General features: G+C 37.0%; 1 protein-coding gene and 1 pseudogene across 1 annotated transcript in view; one reads left to right on the plus strand and one right to left on the minus strand.

The window, feature by feature from the left end:
• Positions 1 to 291, plus strand: part of tmc6b (transmembrane channel-like 6b) — a 22,279-nt gene extending 21,988 nt beyond the window's left edge. Inside the window, exon 22 of the mRNA XM_042733472.1 lies at positions 1 to 291. This exon is cut by the window's left edge and continues 24 nt beyond it. The gene's annotated coding sequence lies outside the window, so the exon portion shown is untranslated.
• Positions 292 to 2,122: 1,831 nt separating this feature from the next.
• On the minus strand, positions 2,123 to 15,891 carry LOC122138838 (annotated as a pseudogene).
• Between the last annotated feature and the right edge of the window lie 1,609 nt (positions 15,892 to 17,500).

Consider the following 17,500-nt stretch of genomic DNA (forward strand, 5'->3'; position numbering starts at 1 on the left):
TCATGAACTGATGGAGCCACAGAAACGACCTCAACAGCAGCTCTGATGATGTGGATCTCTCACAGAGTCCTGCTCAGACCAGACGGGTGTTTCTAGAACCCAGAATCACACTCTTCACAGGAAGGACCAGAGGAGAGAAACACTAGCACTGCTAGCTGTGGGTTCGCTGGATTTTTCTGGTTAAATCTGTTGAAATATTACCTTTTATACTGGTGATGGTGTTTTCATGCCGTCTCTGATACTGAGACACTTTTAATTTTACTGTGAAATATTTAATACTCACAGTTCCTCGACACTTTTAATTTTACTGTGAAAGTTTAATATACTGTGATACTGTTTTCACAAAAAACGGTTTTAAATAAAATATGATTTTTTTATTATTATTATTATTATATAATTGTACCTTTGTATTTTGCACACACACACATAAATTATATATTAAAGCAAATACATGTTTGGCCATTATTATAATTAATATAGTTTTATGAAGGCATGCAAATGAAATGGCGATGTTCAACAGGTATATACATTTTACACAAAATCGCTTCTTCCAGAAAAACTCATAAATTGATTTACATAAAATAAATAATGTAGCTTACGGTTTATCTTATGTCTGAACATATTCTACAAATCACAATGTAAAGGCTGAAGGTGAATGTCAAGAAACTTGTCAAGAACATTATCTTATGTCTGAACATATTCTACAAATCACAATGTAAAGGCTGAAGGTGAATGTCAAGAAACTTGTCAATTAATATTTTTAATATTTATTTTACTCTTCTCTCTCTCTCTCTCGCTTTCGCATACTATCCATCTCTCTCTCTCTCTCTATATATATATATATATATATACATTTTAAATATATATATAATATTAATTTTATTTTATACATTGTGCACGTTCTTGACGGGGTTTGGTGAGATTCTGTGATCCGAGCAGCCATTTGTCTTCACTGGATAATATATCCAGTCAGCTTAGCAGAGAGATGTTCATATAAACATGTCCGTGTGTATGAGGTGTTTGTGTCTCTGGTGAGTAGTCTGTTGATTTTGGTATCCGGATTTCCAGTATTTGTTTGTGAGGTTGTTGTGAAAGTGCTTCATTATTATGGGATGAAGTGAAAAGCATCAGAGAGTTTGACCCGTCCTTCATCCGCAGAGAAAGACACAAGCAGTCTATGGAGTGTCCAGGAGAGGGTGCCACCGTTAACCTGATTCGGAGAACGTGGTTTCCTGTGTGATCACACACACGGGCTCCGTCCCAAATGGAGACCTTAGCTCTTTATAAGGTGGCTATATGTTGGGTTTAAGGTACGGCAGACAGTCCAGTTTGTAAATGCATGTCCATTGGTATACAATGATATATAATTAATAAATAATTTTTAAAAATGTGCTGTATAAATTAATATTGAGACATACATTTTAGGCACAATATAGTTTTTCTATTCCACCAAGAAAACTAGTTCAGAATCACAGCATAACCACTGCATCTCTGTCCTGTTCCTGAATTATTCAGCTTTTTTGAATAAATCAGTTGAGTCAATGATTCAGTGACTCATTCGTAAAGACTGTCACTTGCTTTGTACCTGAATGAATCAACCATTATAAAGAACTCTGTTGAGTCAATAAAGCCGTTTTGAACTAATTAGTTGAATCAATGTCTTTATGAATGAGTCAGTCACTTGTTTTGTTCTGAAATGAATCAGCTGTTCTGAATGAATTGTTTGAGTCAATGATTCACTTTGGAGCAGTATGCATTTCTGAATTCAGCAAGTCACTGGCTTCATTGCCGAATGAACCATCTGTTTTAATTTAATTGGTTGAGTCAACGATTCAATGACTCGTTCATAAAGACAGTCAGTTGCTTTGTTGCTGAATGAACCATCTGTTTTGAATGAATCGGTTGAGTCAATGAATCAATGACTCATTCATAAAGTGACTCAATCGCTCTATTCCCAAACAAATCAGCTTTTTTAAACAAAACTGTTGAGTCAATGATTCAATGGCTCAAGTTGCTGTATTCGGAACCAGGTACTACTATCATACAGCTCTTACTATTTCTGCCATATTCTATATTTTGTAAGAATATTAAGAATATAATATATGCTTAATTTTTTATTTTGTTAAAAGGTTATAAACCTTGCCCTTATAAAAGTAATATTTTCCCTCAATGGAAACGTTCTGTCAGTACTTATAGATTTGGGATTATTTGTAGCTTCACTGAGTCCTTATTTTAGGTGCTATAGAAATGACCACCCTCACTGATCATCAGTCATTCAATACACATCAGCTGCTCCATTTGGGACGGAGCCGGCGCAAACGCAGTCAGGTGCCGTTACTGAGCATGCCCAGTAGTTTGTGGGGCTCCATGCCCTGCTGCTGTGCCATGCGCTGCACGTCGAAGCCCAGGTGCGTGAGGAACTGGATGACGCTCATCTCTTGCCCCGTCAGCTGCTCTCTGATGGTGGGGCAGGTGGGGTTGCAGTGGGGCCACGGGCAGCTGTCAATCAAGTGAAGGGGGCAGCCCCGGAGCGGAGCCTGAATGCTGCTGCTGTTGCCGTGGTGACGGAGGCTGCGGTCCCAGCACTGCAGCGCTCGAGGAAGTGAGGTACCTTTGACGTGGATGTCCATCCAATAACTAGAGAGAAAAGACTGACTTACTGCATACAGAATACAGTAACTGAGGAGTTGCTTCATTAACCCTGTCAAAAACAGCTCTGTTCACAGCGACCCGTTTTGGTGCATGTCTCTTTAAATGCTAATGAGCTCTGCTGACCCCGCCCCCTCTTTTAAGTTGTTTGATGGGCGTTAATTTTGTTATTTTTATGATTGTTTGGATTTGCGATTTGCTGTATGTGTATGTGTAATGATTGTTTTTTTTTGTTTTTTTTTTGCATCTAGTGAGATAAAGAGCAAGTGAACACACTGAGAAATAGCAAGTGAACTTCTTTTGATGATTTCTTGAGTTATTGTGGTGGTATCGTGAGTGGAACTGTCGGTAGAGAAAATGGCCATGTAGACATCAGTTAGAGGTTTCAAGCTGAATTTGTAAGTATATATTTATATAAGTTTCATTCAAATATTATTACAACAATAACATAATCATTATTGTTGTGATAATATTTGCATGACTGCACATTGATCTCTCAAAAGAAATTGTTTGTTATTGTTTGGGGTTTTTATAATATTTTTGGTCAATCAATTCAGTCAAGGGCCAATCAGATATCAGTTTGATTGTGTTAAACAATTTTTTATTTTGCTGAGAAAAATATTACTTTTATCAATAAAATAATGTAAAAAACTATAATGAAATAAAAAATATAATTAAAAATACAGTAATTTATTAAAAAATATAAATAAATAATGATGAATAATTAATACATAAATAAAGAAATAAATAAATAAATAAATAAGAAAATAAATAAATAATAAATAAAATAAATAAATAAGAAATCAATCATAAATATATATATATACTATATATAAATATCGAAAATATATAGGTATATATATTATATATTAAAAAAAATATATAAAATAGATATAATATATATCTAATAATAGTATCTATAATATATAATATATATATATATATATATGATTATATATATCTATCTAGTCGTATATATATATATATCTGTATATCTATATATCTATATATCTATATATATATTATATATATATATATATATATATATTATATATATATATATCTATATCTATATCTATATATATATATATATTATTATATTATATATATAGAGTAAAAATGTAAATAATTTATAAGTGCAATTTTGCGAAATCACAGATCTGACAGTTCAGGAGCTCGTGCAGCCGAAATGCTTACGGGACGTTTTTGAGGGTTTTTATGGTTTTTCTGAGTTCGGTTCTGGGTTTATGTCGATTTATCCTCCTGTGACGGTCCTGCACCGGCTGACCCGTCAGATGGACATTATCAACACCCTCATCGAACAACCACTGAACCACAAACACCGGCCCTGAGAGACGAGAGAGGGGACGCGCGACGAGAGATACAGCCCACAAACACACAGAGGACAACGGAAGAGATAGCGATAGACGACGAGAGACGGAGGGTGGAGAGAGAGATGTGGACGGAAGAGGCGGGATTGAGGGTGGTTGAGCGGCGAGCGGGAGTGAGACCCCGACCACACAAAGAGAGAAGAGAAAGAGACGAGAGAGAGAGGAGAGAGAGAGGCGGAGAGCGGACGAGGACCCCAGAAAACATTCATAACACACGAAAAGGAGACGAGGGGGAAAAAAAAACTAGAGAGAGGATGAGGAGAGACTGCGGAGAGAGGGATTGAGGGGAGAGAGACGCCGGACGAGAGGGGAAGGTCGGAAGGGGTGGCCAGGGAGGCAGCAGTGGGAGGGGGGAGAGAGGGAGGTGGACGGGGGGAGAGGGAGGAAGGGGCGTTTGGGAGACGAGGGGAGGTAGACGAGAAGGGGAGAGAGAGACGAGGGAAAGAATCGGACCTGCCGGGAGGCGACCGTCGGGGGCGACGGACGTGCCCGATGCGGTCCGGGGCACCGAGAGAGATGAGATGAGAGCTGTGGCCGAGAGACACACACAGAGAGAGAGATGCTCATCTTTCCTTGTGTCAGGAATCTCAAGGACAGTAATTTGGTGCTTTTGCAGTATTATAAATTATTTAAATTGTTTTATATTAGTTTAGGTTTTTTTATTTTATTTTGTCATTAGTTTTAAAAAAAAATCTTTATAGCTTTAAATATATATTTCTATATATATATATATATATTATATATATATATATATATATCTATATATATATATATACTATACTTTTTTGTAATTTTAAATGTGACTTATTTCTATACAGTTTAGTGCCAAGCAGTGTTTAAAAATTTTATAAAAAAATAAAAATACAAAGTTTTCTAAAAGGTTTTTCATCCAATATTTCTAACATTTATTTTATTCAGGTTTATTATAGTTAACTAAAACAATATAAAAACATTTTATTAATTACTTGAAATTAAATAAACCTTATCTGAAATATATAAAACAATAAAAAACTTATTTCAGTTAATGTACATTTTATTTTAAATAACAAAAATGTTTTAGTGCTTTTAGATTTAATATTAGTTGACTATAATGACCCTAACTGAAATAAAGCTGAAATAAATTATAAGACTTAAGCACCATTTCTCGGTTTTCTATAGTTTAACTGGATGTACTAAAACTAAATAAAATATTAAAATAAAATGACAAAAATATACAACAAAATAACTGAAATTAAATTAAAAAGAGAGGTATAAAAATAGAATATAATTCAAAATGCTAACAAAATCTATAATAGTATATCAATAATACTAAAATAACTAACTACTGTAAAATTATTATTATAAAACATAGTTCCGGTCCTTGATTCTGATTGGCTGAGCCACGTTTGAAGCTGTTGTAAATTACTCTACAAAGTAACAAACACCTTTGTTTATGTTTGTGTGTTGCTCGGCAACCCCACTTTGTTTGCAACAACCACAACTGTTTTCTGAGGAACTACATTGTTGTGGTGGAAGAATTACTGTTTTTATTAATATATATTACACTTTATTTGCTACTGTTGTTATTTTGTGAAACCTAACTGTATATGGAATAACTGTTTTATAAAACAACAGAAGCCTCGTGAAAGGCCGTTGGTTTACAGTGCATTTTTTTCACAGCTAAAGGGGTTTTAGGAGTCACTCTGCTCCGCGTCGTGCCGAAACAACGTCCCTTAGCTGTTATAAATCAACTGTAAACCACGGCTTCTTGTGACTTATTGCTTTAAGTGATCAGTGTCAGCAAAAAACCCCCCCCCCCAAACCCAAAAAAAAAAAGTGGGTGTGGTGATTGAGACAACTAGAGGGCACTGTGGAGTTCACATAATCTTCAGGGGTGTTGTGGGCTGAAACCTTATAGCCAAAGAAGCAGTTCGCAGTCCTCCTTCGCGTTATACACATGACTGCAGCGCTCCGGGACCACGCTGTTCCAATATCTGAACATAAAACACAAAACACGGTCTCATATACAGTATACCAGCATAAACACGTGTGAATGTGTGCGTGTCTCACCGCACTCCTCTCTTGATGGCCTCGGTCGGAGCACAGCTGATCGTGTCGATGCAGTCTCAGCGGTACTGTTTATGATCCAGAAAACCCCCGAGTCCCGCCAGACCCCGAACCTGGACCGAACCGAGACCCAGATCCTCCAGCAGCTCCGACACACGGTCCACATTCAGCAGGACACCGGTACCACCGGCGCTGAAGACACAACACAGCCGAGATCAGTTTGTGTCTTCATCAGGTTTGTAGAAATGTAGCACTGCATCAGTGTCTCATCAATGGATGCTCTGCAGTGAATGGGTGCCGTCAGAATGAGAGTCCAAAAACAGCTGATAAAAACCTCACAATAATCCACAAGTAATCCACAGCACTCCAGTCCATCAGTTAACATTCTGGAGCAAGACAAAGATGGAAACACATCCAGCATTAAGATGGTTTTTAACTAAAATACATAGAGTTATAATCCATAATAACTGAACACTTCCTCCAGTGAAAAAGTACATCTGCTGTTGTCTCTCACATCAAAATCCAGACACATATTTGTTTAGAGCTGTTTAAACACTGCTTGATCTGTGCAGATTTTCTCTCCTGATTCACACCAGAACAACTTTTTCACTGCAGGAAGTGTTATTATGGATTATGGACTCTATGTATTTGAGTTTAAAACATCTTAATGCTGGATCGCTCCCTTGTGTTTCATCTTTTGTCTTCTCCAGATGTTAACTGATGGACTGGAATGGAAAGCTGTGGATTACTTGTGGATTATTGTGTGATTGTTTTTTTATCAGCTGTTTGGCCTATCAGTCTGACGGCCCCCATTCACTGCAGAGCATCCATTGCTGAGACACTGATGCAGTGCTACATTTCTACAAACCTGATGAAGAGACAAACTGTCATCTAAGATATATAGAAATGTCGACCATAACCTTTTAAGTTTATTACATTGTATATAAACATATTTTAATTATATTTGGGACTATATTGAAGTTTGTGAAGTTTCAGAAAGTTTCATAGCTTAAATTGTCCTCCTCATTATTAAACAAAGCATTTGTTTAATCAAGCTCCAAAAATGTCTCGTTTGGATCTTGAGGTGCATGATGACATCACATGATGAGGCACCAAACATTTGCATAAACACGCCTCTAGAGCAAGACATCAACAAATAGTCATCTTCTCCCCATAGGCCCCGCCCACTGGTGTTCAGTCACTAACGGTTACACTAAATGAGAGTCGGGTCGCGTCAAAAGCAAATAGAAATTACAGTCACTGCCGCTATCTTGTCTACACTGGACACAGCACACAGATGCGCTCGAGTCTGTCATCAAAAGGACAAATGCAATGAAAGAACATTAGCTTTGATGCATTTGGTTTAAACGGCTCATTTGCGTCTTTGTTTGTACAGATATCAGAAGGATCCCAGCGTAAGGAACAAGCGGATAGTATATTTTTAATGGCTTCCCGGATCGTGTCGGAGGATTTTGTTTAGTAATCGAGGCACAGTGTCATGGAGAGTCACAGAGAAACATCTGTTGATAGATGAAGTGTTACTAGATCTGACTGCAGCTGCATCACAAACCGTAAATAAATGATTTCATAATGCTTTGTCTGGAAATGACCGGGGTTTTTATTTTCATGTTGTCAAAACACTCACATGCAATAGTGAGCGGGCATTGATACTGTGTCCTATGCAGTGACGTTAGCCAATCATAACAGCGCTGATTACTCCACAAGCCTTAAAAAGACACACCCCTTAGTCTTAGACAATTTTAAAAAATCCATGTCATGACCCCTTTAAACGGTTTATAGGTTTATGGAGAAAATGAGCAGGATTTGTATTTGGGATCCCGTCAGTGATTGGTCACCTGCTTCCGGCCAGCAGCAGCACTTTAGCACCGTCCAGACCTTTAGTCACCAGTCCTTAAGGACCTCGCTGAATGATCTGAGAACCCATGAATGCATAGTCATCTGAAAACAGAGACACACACAAACATTACACACAAGATGAATGTGAATGGTTGACACTGTGTGTGTGTGTGTGTGTGTGTGTGTGTGTGTGTGTGTGTGTGTGTGTGCTTTTACATTACTCTGGTCTGTCTTCGCTGTGGAGCCGCTCCAAACATCACTGGAGCAGTACGGCACAAACCTGCACACACACATTCACTGTTCATGAGAGGAGAAACAGCAAAGAACACTGAATTCACTGTGAAATGCTGAAATAGAAAGACTGAAATAATATTTTCTCTTTGTAGCAACTTATCTGCATTATAAAAACAGTAAATAGTATAGAAATGTAAAAATGCGGGTCATTTTCTGAGAGGGTTATGGTAAATGAAATATTATTATCTGTGTATAAAGTCATAAACGTACACTGTGTTTGCGTTCCACCAGTGTGGATTCTCCTCGGGCTGAGACGACAGGATCCCCGTTCCCGGAAACACACACACATGGTTTTCATATTTATAAGTTCTGAAACTCAGAATGCGGTGTTTTTGGACATGCCTCCCTGTTGTTAGGAGGCTCCGAGTGTTGCTAGGGTATTGATATGCAGCTGGCAAGATGTTGTAAGTGTTGCTTAGTATGTGGTGCTTATGTTTTCTTGACCATACTTAGGGACAATACTTACTTATTGAAATCCTTTGTATTATTATAGATATTTTTTTTTACCAAAGTCCTTTTTTTTTTTTCAAAAGCAATGTTATTTAATGTTTAACCAAAATGTAATTTTTAGGGCCTTTAAGTTTTTCTCCAATTGTAATTTTTTCCCCCCTTCCAAATTCATTTGTTTGTTCTGAATTCCATTTTTCCGTTTACATTTTTTTTTATTCAGTTTTAACGTTAAATTAAATTTTTCTCAAGGGTTGTAGGTTTGATTTTTTGCCATTGGTGGGACGTACGGCAGACAACCGAGACATTTTAATTGTTCCATCAAAATTGTTTCTAGGGATAATTTTAGTAGTGTCTGATATTGGTAGGATCATGTCACAGCATATATCTGATCGTGGTTGTATCTCTCTATTAGTGCTATTGGATCTTAGTGCTGCGTTCGACACTATTGACCACAACATTCTTTTGCATAGACTAGAACACTTTGTTGGTATTAATGGAAGTGCATTAGCATGGTTTAAATCGTACTTATATGACCGCCATCAATTCCGTAGCAGTGAATGAAGAGGTATCATATCGATCACAAGTGCAGTATGGAGTACCTCAAGGCTCAGTACTAGGGTCGTCACTCTTCACGCTGTACATGTTACCCTTGGGAGATATCATCAGGAAACATGGTGTTAGCTTTCACCTGTTATGCTGATGATGTACTCAGCTCTATATTTCTTTGTGGCCCGGCGCTAAACACCAATTTAAAAAAACTACCGGAATGCATAGTCAATATAAAAAAAAAATGGGAAACTGGTTAATTATTGGACCTAAAACTTCTGCATGTTAATAACCTAGAAACGCTGTCTAAGATTTGATGGCTGCTCTGTCAATTTTCTTCGTCATCAGTTAGGAACCTAGGTGTGGCTATTTGATAGCAATCTTTTTCCTTAGAAAGCTACGTTTCTAGCATTTATAAAAACTGCATTTTTCCATCATTTTTGCGACGCAATGGTTAAAACTGATTTGGAGTTTTGGGAAAATCTCTGTATCACCCCATCACTATATGTTGTTTTTTTAAAATCACTACAAGTGATGTCGAAACTGGAAAATCTGTTTTTTTTTTTTCTCTAGTAAATCGCTTGAACTGAATGATCGAAGTCATGAGTTTGAATCAATCAGAGCGGTTCCAGCATAAAATGAATCACTCAATTGCTTAGGTTTGTCTGTTCCTCCACTTTTTTTGTGTCTTTAATCATGTTTACATGGGACACTGTCAGCACTACTTCTGGCTCAGCTTGCTAGACACTGAATACATTAAGTTTTGTGTGGGCAACGTCTTGGAAAATAAATGTGTATCTGTCTTTCCTAATAACAAACCTATATTACCAAAGAAATTAAAGAATGTATTAATCCGGAAGAAGCAGGCATTTTAAGGAGAAAGGGGGGACTGTTTGTTGACTGAGAGGTGGTACAAAAAAGAACCATTATAGGGACATAGAAATAAGGACATTTAGGTTCACCTCCACTCCATCAAAAAAAGTTATTGGGACACTATTAAAGCGAGGGACAAATGCAAAATGACACCCCCCCCCCCCCGACATAAGCACCAATGTACTAATAATGATTTAGAGAAGGCAAATTAATTAAAAGACACACAGGATTTATACTCAGGAAGGCATGCGCTTTCCAGAGACTTTTTGTAAGGCGAGGATACTTCCTTCAGAGGGATAACTGACCCTCAGAAGGTTTGTTATTTTGAAATAAAATTAATACTAGAAAGGTCCACAGGACCTGATGGGTATTTCAGCTGCTCTTTTAAAATCATGTCCAGAGGAGCTTACCCCACTCGTGCATGGTGCCTGTTTTTCAACGATCCTGTGGATTGTCATACTGTCCCTGATATTTGGAAAAAATCTGTGTATTGTTCCTCTTACCAAAGATTCCGTGATTGTCCAGTGGAGAACAATGAATTATAGAGTAAATGGGGGGAAGTTTGGGGTGTACTGGTAAATACATTTGTACTTCACAATGGAATCATTCGTTTTTAACTAATCGAAGGCACGCAGGTCAAAAAGTTAACCACAGTATATTCAGAGCTTAGAAGGACAATTACAGGTGTTCCACAAGGCTGTGTCAGCTCCCCCATTCTTTTACACTGTTATACAAATGAATGTCACAAGTCATGATCCCAGTAACTCATCATAATAAAATACTCAGATTCATACAGCTCTGCTAAGCCTCTTGTATAGCGGATACTAATCCTTCAGTAATAGCGTTAGAGTAGAAAGTAGAAAAGATTTGGTGGTGGTGACCTAAATCATCTTATTATAAATATGGCAAACAAACTGAGGAAGGAAACGGGTCTTGAAACTAAAGTCAACTGGGAACCACTCACCCGTATTATTATTTTTTTTTTATGAGGGGGCAACCGTTTAAACAAGGAGTACTCGAATAAATTACATGGGCGTTTTATTAGAAGGATAATTTAACCCAATGTAGATAGTATTTTTCTTTCATGTGCAGCGAGGTTATACTTCTACGAAGACTAGGGAGTTTATGGGGTTCAGCAGAAAAGTAATGTATTTATTTTACCAGGCTTGTAATTGGAAAGCGTCCTACATTATAGTTATACTGTGTGGTTGGGACAACATTACAGGTCAAATCTAAAGCAAAAACTGGCACGTCTGGTAAAGACAGCTATGGAAAAATTATAGAAACTATTTGACCCTCTCACATAGTTTTTATACTCTGAGTATGAGTTTCTGCCTTCTGGTAGGACGATTACAGATACAACCGTTTTAAGAAATCTTTTTGTACCGTACAGGCATCGTTTCAATGCAGACTACTTTAAAACATGTAATTTATATATATAACCACCTGTTGGTTATGGTTGTTATTGTGGCTGGGAATGTGTTGTGCTTATGTGGATTTTTTTTTATTATGCAATCTAAGGGTTGATCAGGTGCAGTGTGTGAGGGGCTCCAGGGTCCAAGACACCTTTTCCCATTGCGGGACAATAAAGTGTATTGAAATTGAATTTATGACATTACAAACTGAAATAACTTGAAAAAAAGGCGTGATGTTTACAAATTAAATATCCTTATTTCACAGTATTAATTCCAACATAAACATCTAGGAACATAATTCAGGTGAGGTAAAACCGCTTTTTGACATGTCCCTACCAAATTCGACACCTTTGATTTTTGTAATGAAAAAGCATGTTACAAATATTTTTTAAATTAGACAGACGGTTTATGAAAAGTTTACACAAAAAATGAAATTTTTAGGGTTTTATTTTTCCCAGAATTCAGGAAATTTAAAATCAATTTTAAATTACATTTTAATCATTTTAAAACATATTAACTGATTCATTGATAAAGATGATTAATGAATAATTTCACAAAAACAACAATTTATTAACATTTTTATGATAAGAGTGTCATATGAAAAGTGTTTTTTTTTTTTTTTTGAAAATTCTGAAAATATCAGTTGATTGGACTCTCTGGAGATGAAACTTCATGTGCTCATGAAAATAAAAACTGGCCAGAGGTCAGGTTGTAAAGGGACAGGGGTCAGAGGTCAGAGGTTCGTGGAACTGACCTGTCCTGGTGGAGTGCCATTTTTGCTGGAGCTCATGAGTCGCCTCATGGTATCAGTATTGCTGTCGCAGGTGTGTTTACTGGAAGGCATAGTACCAGCCACCTGAACAAACAAACAACACACACCGTCAGATCACACACACACACACACACATCATTATGGATCTGATTTCACTCACCTTCCAGGAACATCAGCCATCGCCGGCTGCCTCGCGACTCCTTTATGTCGAGTAGTCTGAATCAGAAAGAACACATAAATATGATTCGTGTTTATGTTTTGATTTTTCTGATGCATTTCCTGTTACAATGAGTAGGATCGGAGGCCATTTCGCAACACCAAAAGTCATGGGTTCGATTCCCAGGGGCAAAGCACCTGATTAGGACATGGGCTATTACAAGCTGTTCTGGATAAAACAAACGTTTGCTAAATAACATTAATGCAAATATTTGTTTTGAAATAAATCAAGACTTTATGGACTTTTCTGACTCAACAAAGGTTGCATTATTTGATCAAGAAATACAGTCACAAATTGTGAAATATTATTATAGTTTTAAACAGCTGTTTTGTAATGTGGATATATGTTCAAAATGTTAATTTATTTCTGTGATCGCGCAGCTGTAATTTTCAGCATCATTACTCCAGTCTTCAGTGTCACATGATCTTCAGAAATCATTCTAATATACTGATTTGTTGCTCAAGAAACATTTCTGATTATGGTTTTACACTGAAGAGCCTGTCTATAGGGACCACATATATGCAAATTAGCCTGTTTATAATAAACAATGCATCAACTAATATAACTATAAATAAAAGTAAAAAAACATGAAAACACAAGATCAACTGAATCATGAAAAAAATATAAGGACTCTAAAAAGAGCGATTTGTTCGGTGTAAATCAAACAGATCTGTTCAGAACTTGAATTGAATTAACGGTAACCAAACAGGAAGCAGAATTGCAATGGTTATTCTATTTTGAAAGTGATTGCGAAAATTTTCGTGCACTTTGCATTTAGGTTATATATGTAATGTATTTACTTTAGTAATGGAAAAACCTAATTTCCCAGAATGCACTGAAAAATGCAAATTCTTTAAATTCCTCCTGAACATTCCAGTTCAGATTTCCGGCTCAACTTCCTGTGTGTTGTGGTTCATTCTGTTCTAAATTCCAGTCTTATCGAAACTGAAAATTCTGAACATCGCTCAATCTCTGTTTGAACAGTTGCTGAATCTGATCTCTCTCTTCTCTGTTTACAGGACATCAAGCTGGCAGCGTGAGGAGGCTCAGAATAAAGAACATCAAGGGGGGAAAAAACACAGATCAATCTCATCTTGGGGGGAAGAAGAGGGAGAAGGGAAGCGAGGAGAGGAGGGGGAGAAAGGAGAGAGGAGAGAGAGGAGAGAGAGAGAGAGAGAACAGAAACCGAGACAAATAAAGTGTCAGCAGTTGTAGGATGCTAATCGGTTGAATTATGGGTCGGCCACTCAGAACAAACAGCTTTTCTGATCATTGAATATGAATGTACGGACCCACAATCTGATGGTGTGTGTGTGTGTGTGTGTTTGTGTGTGTGTGTGTGTGTGTGTGTGTGTTGTGTTGAGGGCTCAGATGTGGGCAGAAGTCTATATGAGGGTAAATGTGGTTGTCCCATGTTTGTTTTTGTGCGGTTGAGTGTGTGTGTGCGCGTGTGTGTATGTGTAAGAGTGTGTGTGTGTGTGTGTGTGTCAGACGTGGCTCATATAAAGATCAGTGTCTGGTTTGCTGGAATCCCTTTGATGTGTTTAAACTGGAGCTTTTCAAACCTTCTTCATTATTTTGTATATATAGATAAACAATACCATCGCCATCCGACAAATATATACGCTATATATAATGACATTAAGCAATCTTACGTGTGTGTGCGCGGTGAGTGAAGAATTAAAAAAAAGTGGCTTAATGTCATTTATGGACTTCGGGTCAAATACATCTCTACGCATCTGACGTAACATCAGTGGAATTTCATAAGGCATGGTAAAGATTTTGTGTGTTTTTGGATTGGCTTTATGATTTTTAAAAGATCCTGAAAAAGTCACCGATGGCGTCGAAACCACGTGCGCGGTGACGTCACATCCTCCCACCTGCGGCGTCGTGCGTGATTTGCATACTTTATTGCGATCTCCAGGACATAAAGTGTTCGCAGAAGATGCCGCGAGGACAAACCCCACCGCAGCAAGATTCTCTCCGGATCATTCCGACCAACCAATCGCTGCTGCTGCGGTCTGGGAATGTGAGGAATGAACATCTCTGATCCTCCGCCGCGACACCGCGCTTTAGTTTGACTTTAATTATGGCGGTTTCGATAATTAGGCCTAATTATCTGACTCGTGATCGGAGCTCCCTTAAAACGAAATAACAGACTTAAAATGTGATTAAAACTTAAATTGAGGATACCATACACGGATTAACCTGCAAATACCACCTGTGACATAATGTACATAAAATAAACTTAACCAGGTATGAAACCTACCATAGACACTTATAGAACTGTACCAATAAGTATCAACCATACAGTAGTGTATTTTATAAAAATAGGTAGAAGATTGTTTTATCTTTAATTATTTACGTTCCTAGCTAAACCAGAGAGGTGTTCTGGTACGTCTTCTCAGAAGTGTCTCTCAAAAGCTTACGAACAAAACGTTCCCCCAGGTAAATCGTTAAAGGAATAGTTCCCAAAATGTGGGGTTTTTTTGGTGGCGTTAACATGTTGATAGGGTGAAAGATTATTGACATTTTTTGAATGATGCTTCCTGTTTCAGCACATTCAGGAAAACATTCAAAAAGTAAGTGTCAATAATGTTTGCCAAAAAATAATGAACTTTTTATGTTCCTAACATTCGCATCAATCGAGAAAAAAAAACATTGTTTTTCAAAAACTTGATGTTTGGAAAGTTGAGAAGGAACGTTCATAAGTAACCGTTTATATAATGTTCGCAAAACATTATAAAAAAGGAAATGTTCCTTTGATGTTCGTTATAACTTAAAAAAAATTCATTTTATAAAACTCTGATGTTTGGAAAGTTGAGGAGAACATTCGGACGTAACAAGTTAACATTCTTGTAAGGTGCGCAAAATTATAAATGGAATGTTCCCTTGATCGTATAAAATAAAGTTTTAAAAAAGGTGATGTTTTGAACATTTAGAAGACATTCAGAAATGATGTTTTTCAGTAACTTGATGGGGCACGTTTGCAACATATTGGTATAGCTTGCATTGCTGATATTTTTCACCGTGAGGGATAATGAAATCTAACCCTTGTGAGCTTTGAACCTGCAACCTTCCATTCAGCGGATGGCTTGACCACTACACCACACGAAGAAGCAGAAAACACAGAGGGAAAGCAATCAACTGACCCAGCAGGGAACCGTCATTACAGGTGACGCGATGAGGTTTCCTCAGGAAACTGAAGCTTCATCTCCTGGGTTCCAGTTTCTGAGTCGCAGCAGGGATACAAGGGATTGAGCCAGGTTCTTCACTCGAGTCCATGAAGCTCTCCATGTTTCCCTCCACAGCTGTGAAGTCCAGAGGAAAAGCTCTCGGGTGTCTGAGTCCTCTGACCCCGAGCACTGCCTGCCCCTCCATCCGAACCCAGAACCAGCAGAACCAGCAGAACTCGGATCATTCGGCCATGGCCTCTGTAAATCCACAGGAGGTTACATAAAATCTCTCTGGATCCCTCTCATCCTGAAGCAAACTGCGTTGTCCTCTCCTGTGTCAGATCACAGCAAAGTGTCTGTCTCCCCCCCTCATGGGCTCATTACTTGGGGTTTTTATAGCAGCTCTCTCAGCCAATCAGCTGGCAGAGGGGCGTGTACAGCCCTGTACGGACTGCCAATCAGCAGAGAGGGCTGGTCAAATGGGGCGTGGTCTAGTGAAACGTGTGTACCCCTTGATCTTCAGAGTGTGTAGTGTGAATACTGACATGAAGAACCAACACTGAATGGAACTTTATAATGCGGCAAGGGGTTATTATAGTTTACTAAAAAACTAAAACCATTACAATTGATACAAAATATCATCTATATAGATATAGATATATATATATATACTATAGTATATATATATATATATATATATATATACTTATTTGTGTTTGAGCTAGTAAGCTAACCCTAATATTTCTCATGTTTTGTTTAGCTTAATACTAAAATAACTTATTGAATAAAATAAATATATACTAACAATGTCTCATTTTTTTTTTTTTTTTGTGCAAAGTTACAGGTTTGGTTTTAATACAATTACTTATAGACTGTTTACAAAAACCTATACAGACTTTTTTTTCAATTCTAAAAATGACAAACCAACAAAATTACTAAAACTTTTAACATTTAAATTAAAACAGAAAAATATTAAAATAAAATCTAATTTAAAAATGATTCAAAAACTATAATCATATCTCAGTGATACTGGCAAATAAACACTGGCTCATATATAATACATGATTTTATTATTTACTATATTTACTACTGTATTTTTCAGTATTGTGTTGATGTTTTATGGATTTTATGTACACAAACTTGTATATAAAATGTATGTACAATATTTACACGTGTGGCCCCATATATATACAGTATACATACAGTACTGTATATATGTGACCTTGCAGCACAGAAGCAGTCATCAGTAGCACAGGTATATTTGTAGCAATAGACAGCAATACATTGTATGAGTCACAATTATACATTTCTCTTTTATGACAAAAATCATTAGGATATTAAGTACAGATCATGTTCCATGAAGTATTTAGTAAATTTCCTACCGTAAATATATCAAAACTTAATTTTTGATTAGTAATAGCATTGCTAAGAACTTCATTTGAACAAACTTTAAAAGATGATTTTCTCAATGTTTAGATTTTTTTGCACCCTCAGATTCCAGATTTCAAGATGATTTTCTCAATGTTTAGTATTGTCCTCCTAACAAACCATACATCAATGGAGAGGATGATTTATTCATCCCTTATGGAATGATTTTGTGGCCAAGGTCACATATTTACACACAAGGTACACATTTTGAAAGAATTAAACTCCATTAAGAGAGTCTCAGTGTCTAAATCTGATGAAACATGTATGTAAAAATAAACAGAAATATTCAATACAGTTCCTGAGTGAGATATGAAATGTGGTCGATCTAATGTGCGCATTTTGTGTTGTGTTTGTGCTCTGCAGGCGATTTCTCGTCAAAATAATGC

The sequence above is a fragment of the Cyprinus carpio genome, chromosome B11 (genome assembly GCF_018340385.1).
Source record: "Cyprinus carpio isolate SPL01 chromosome B11, ASM1834038v1, whole genome shotgun sequence".
In the NCBI taxonomy this organism is placed as follows: domain Eukaryota; kingdom Metazoa; phylum Chordata; class Actinopteri; order Cypriniformes; family Cyprinidae; genus Cyprinus; species Cyprinus carpio.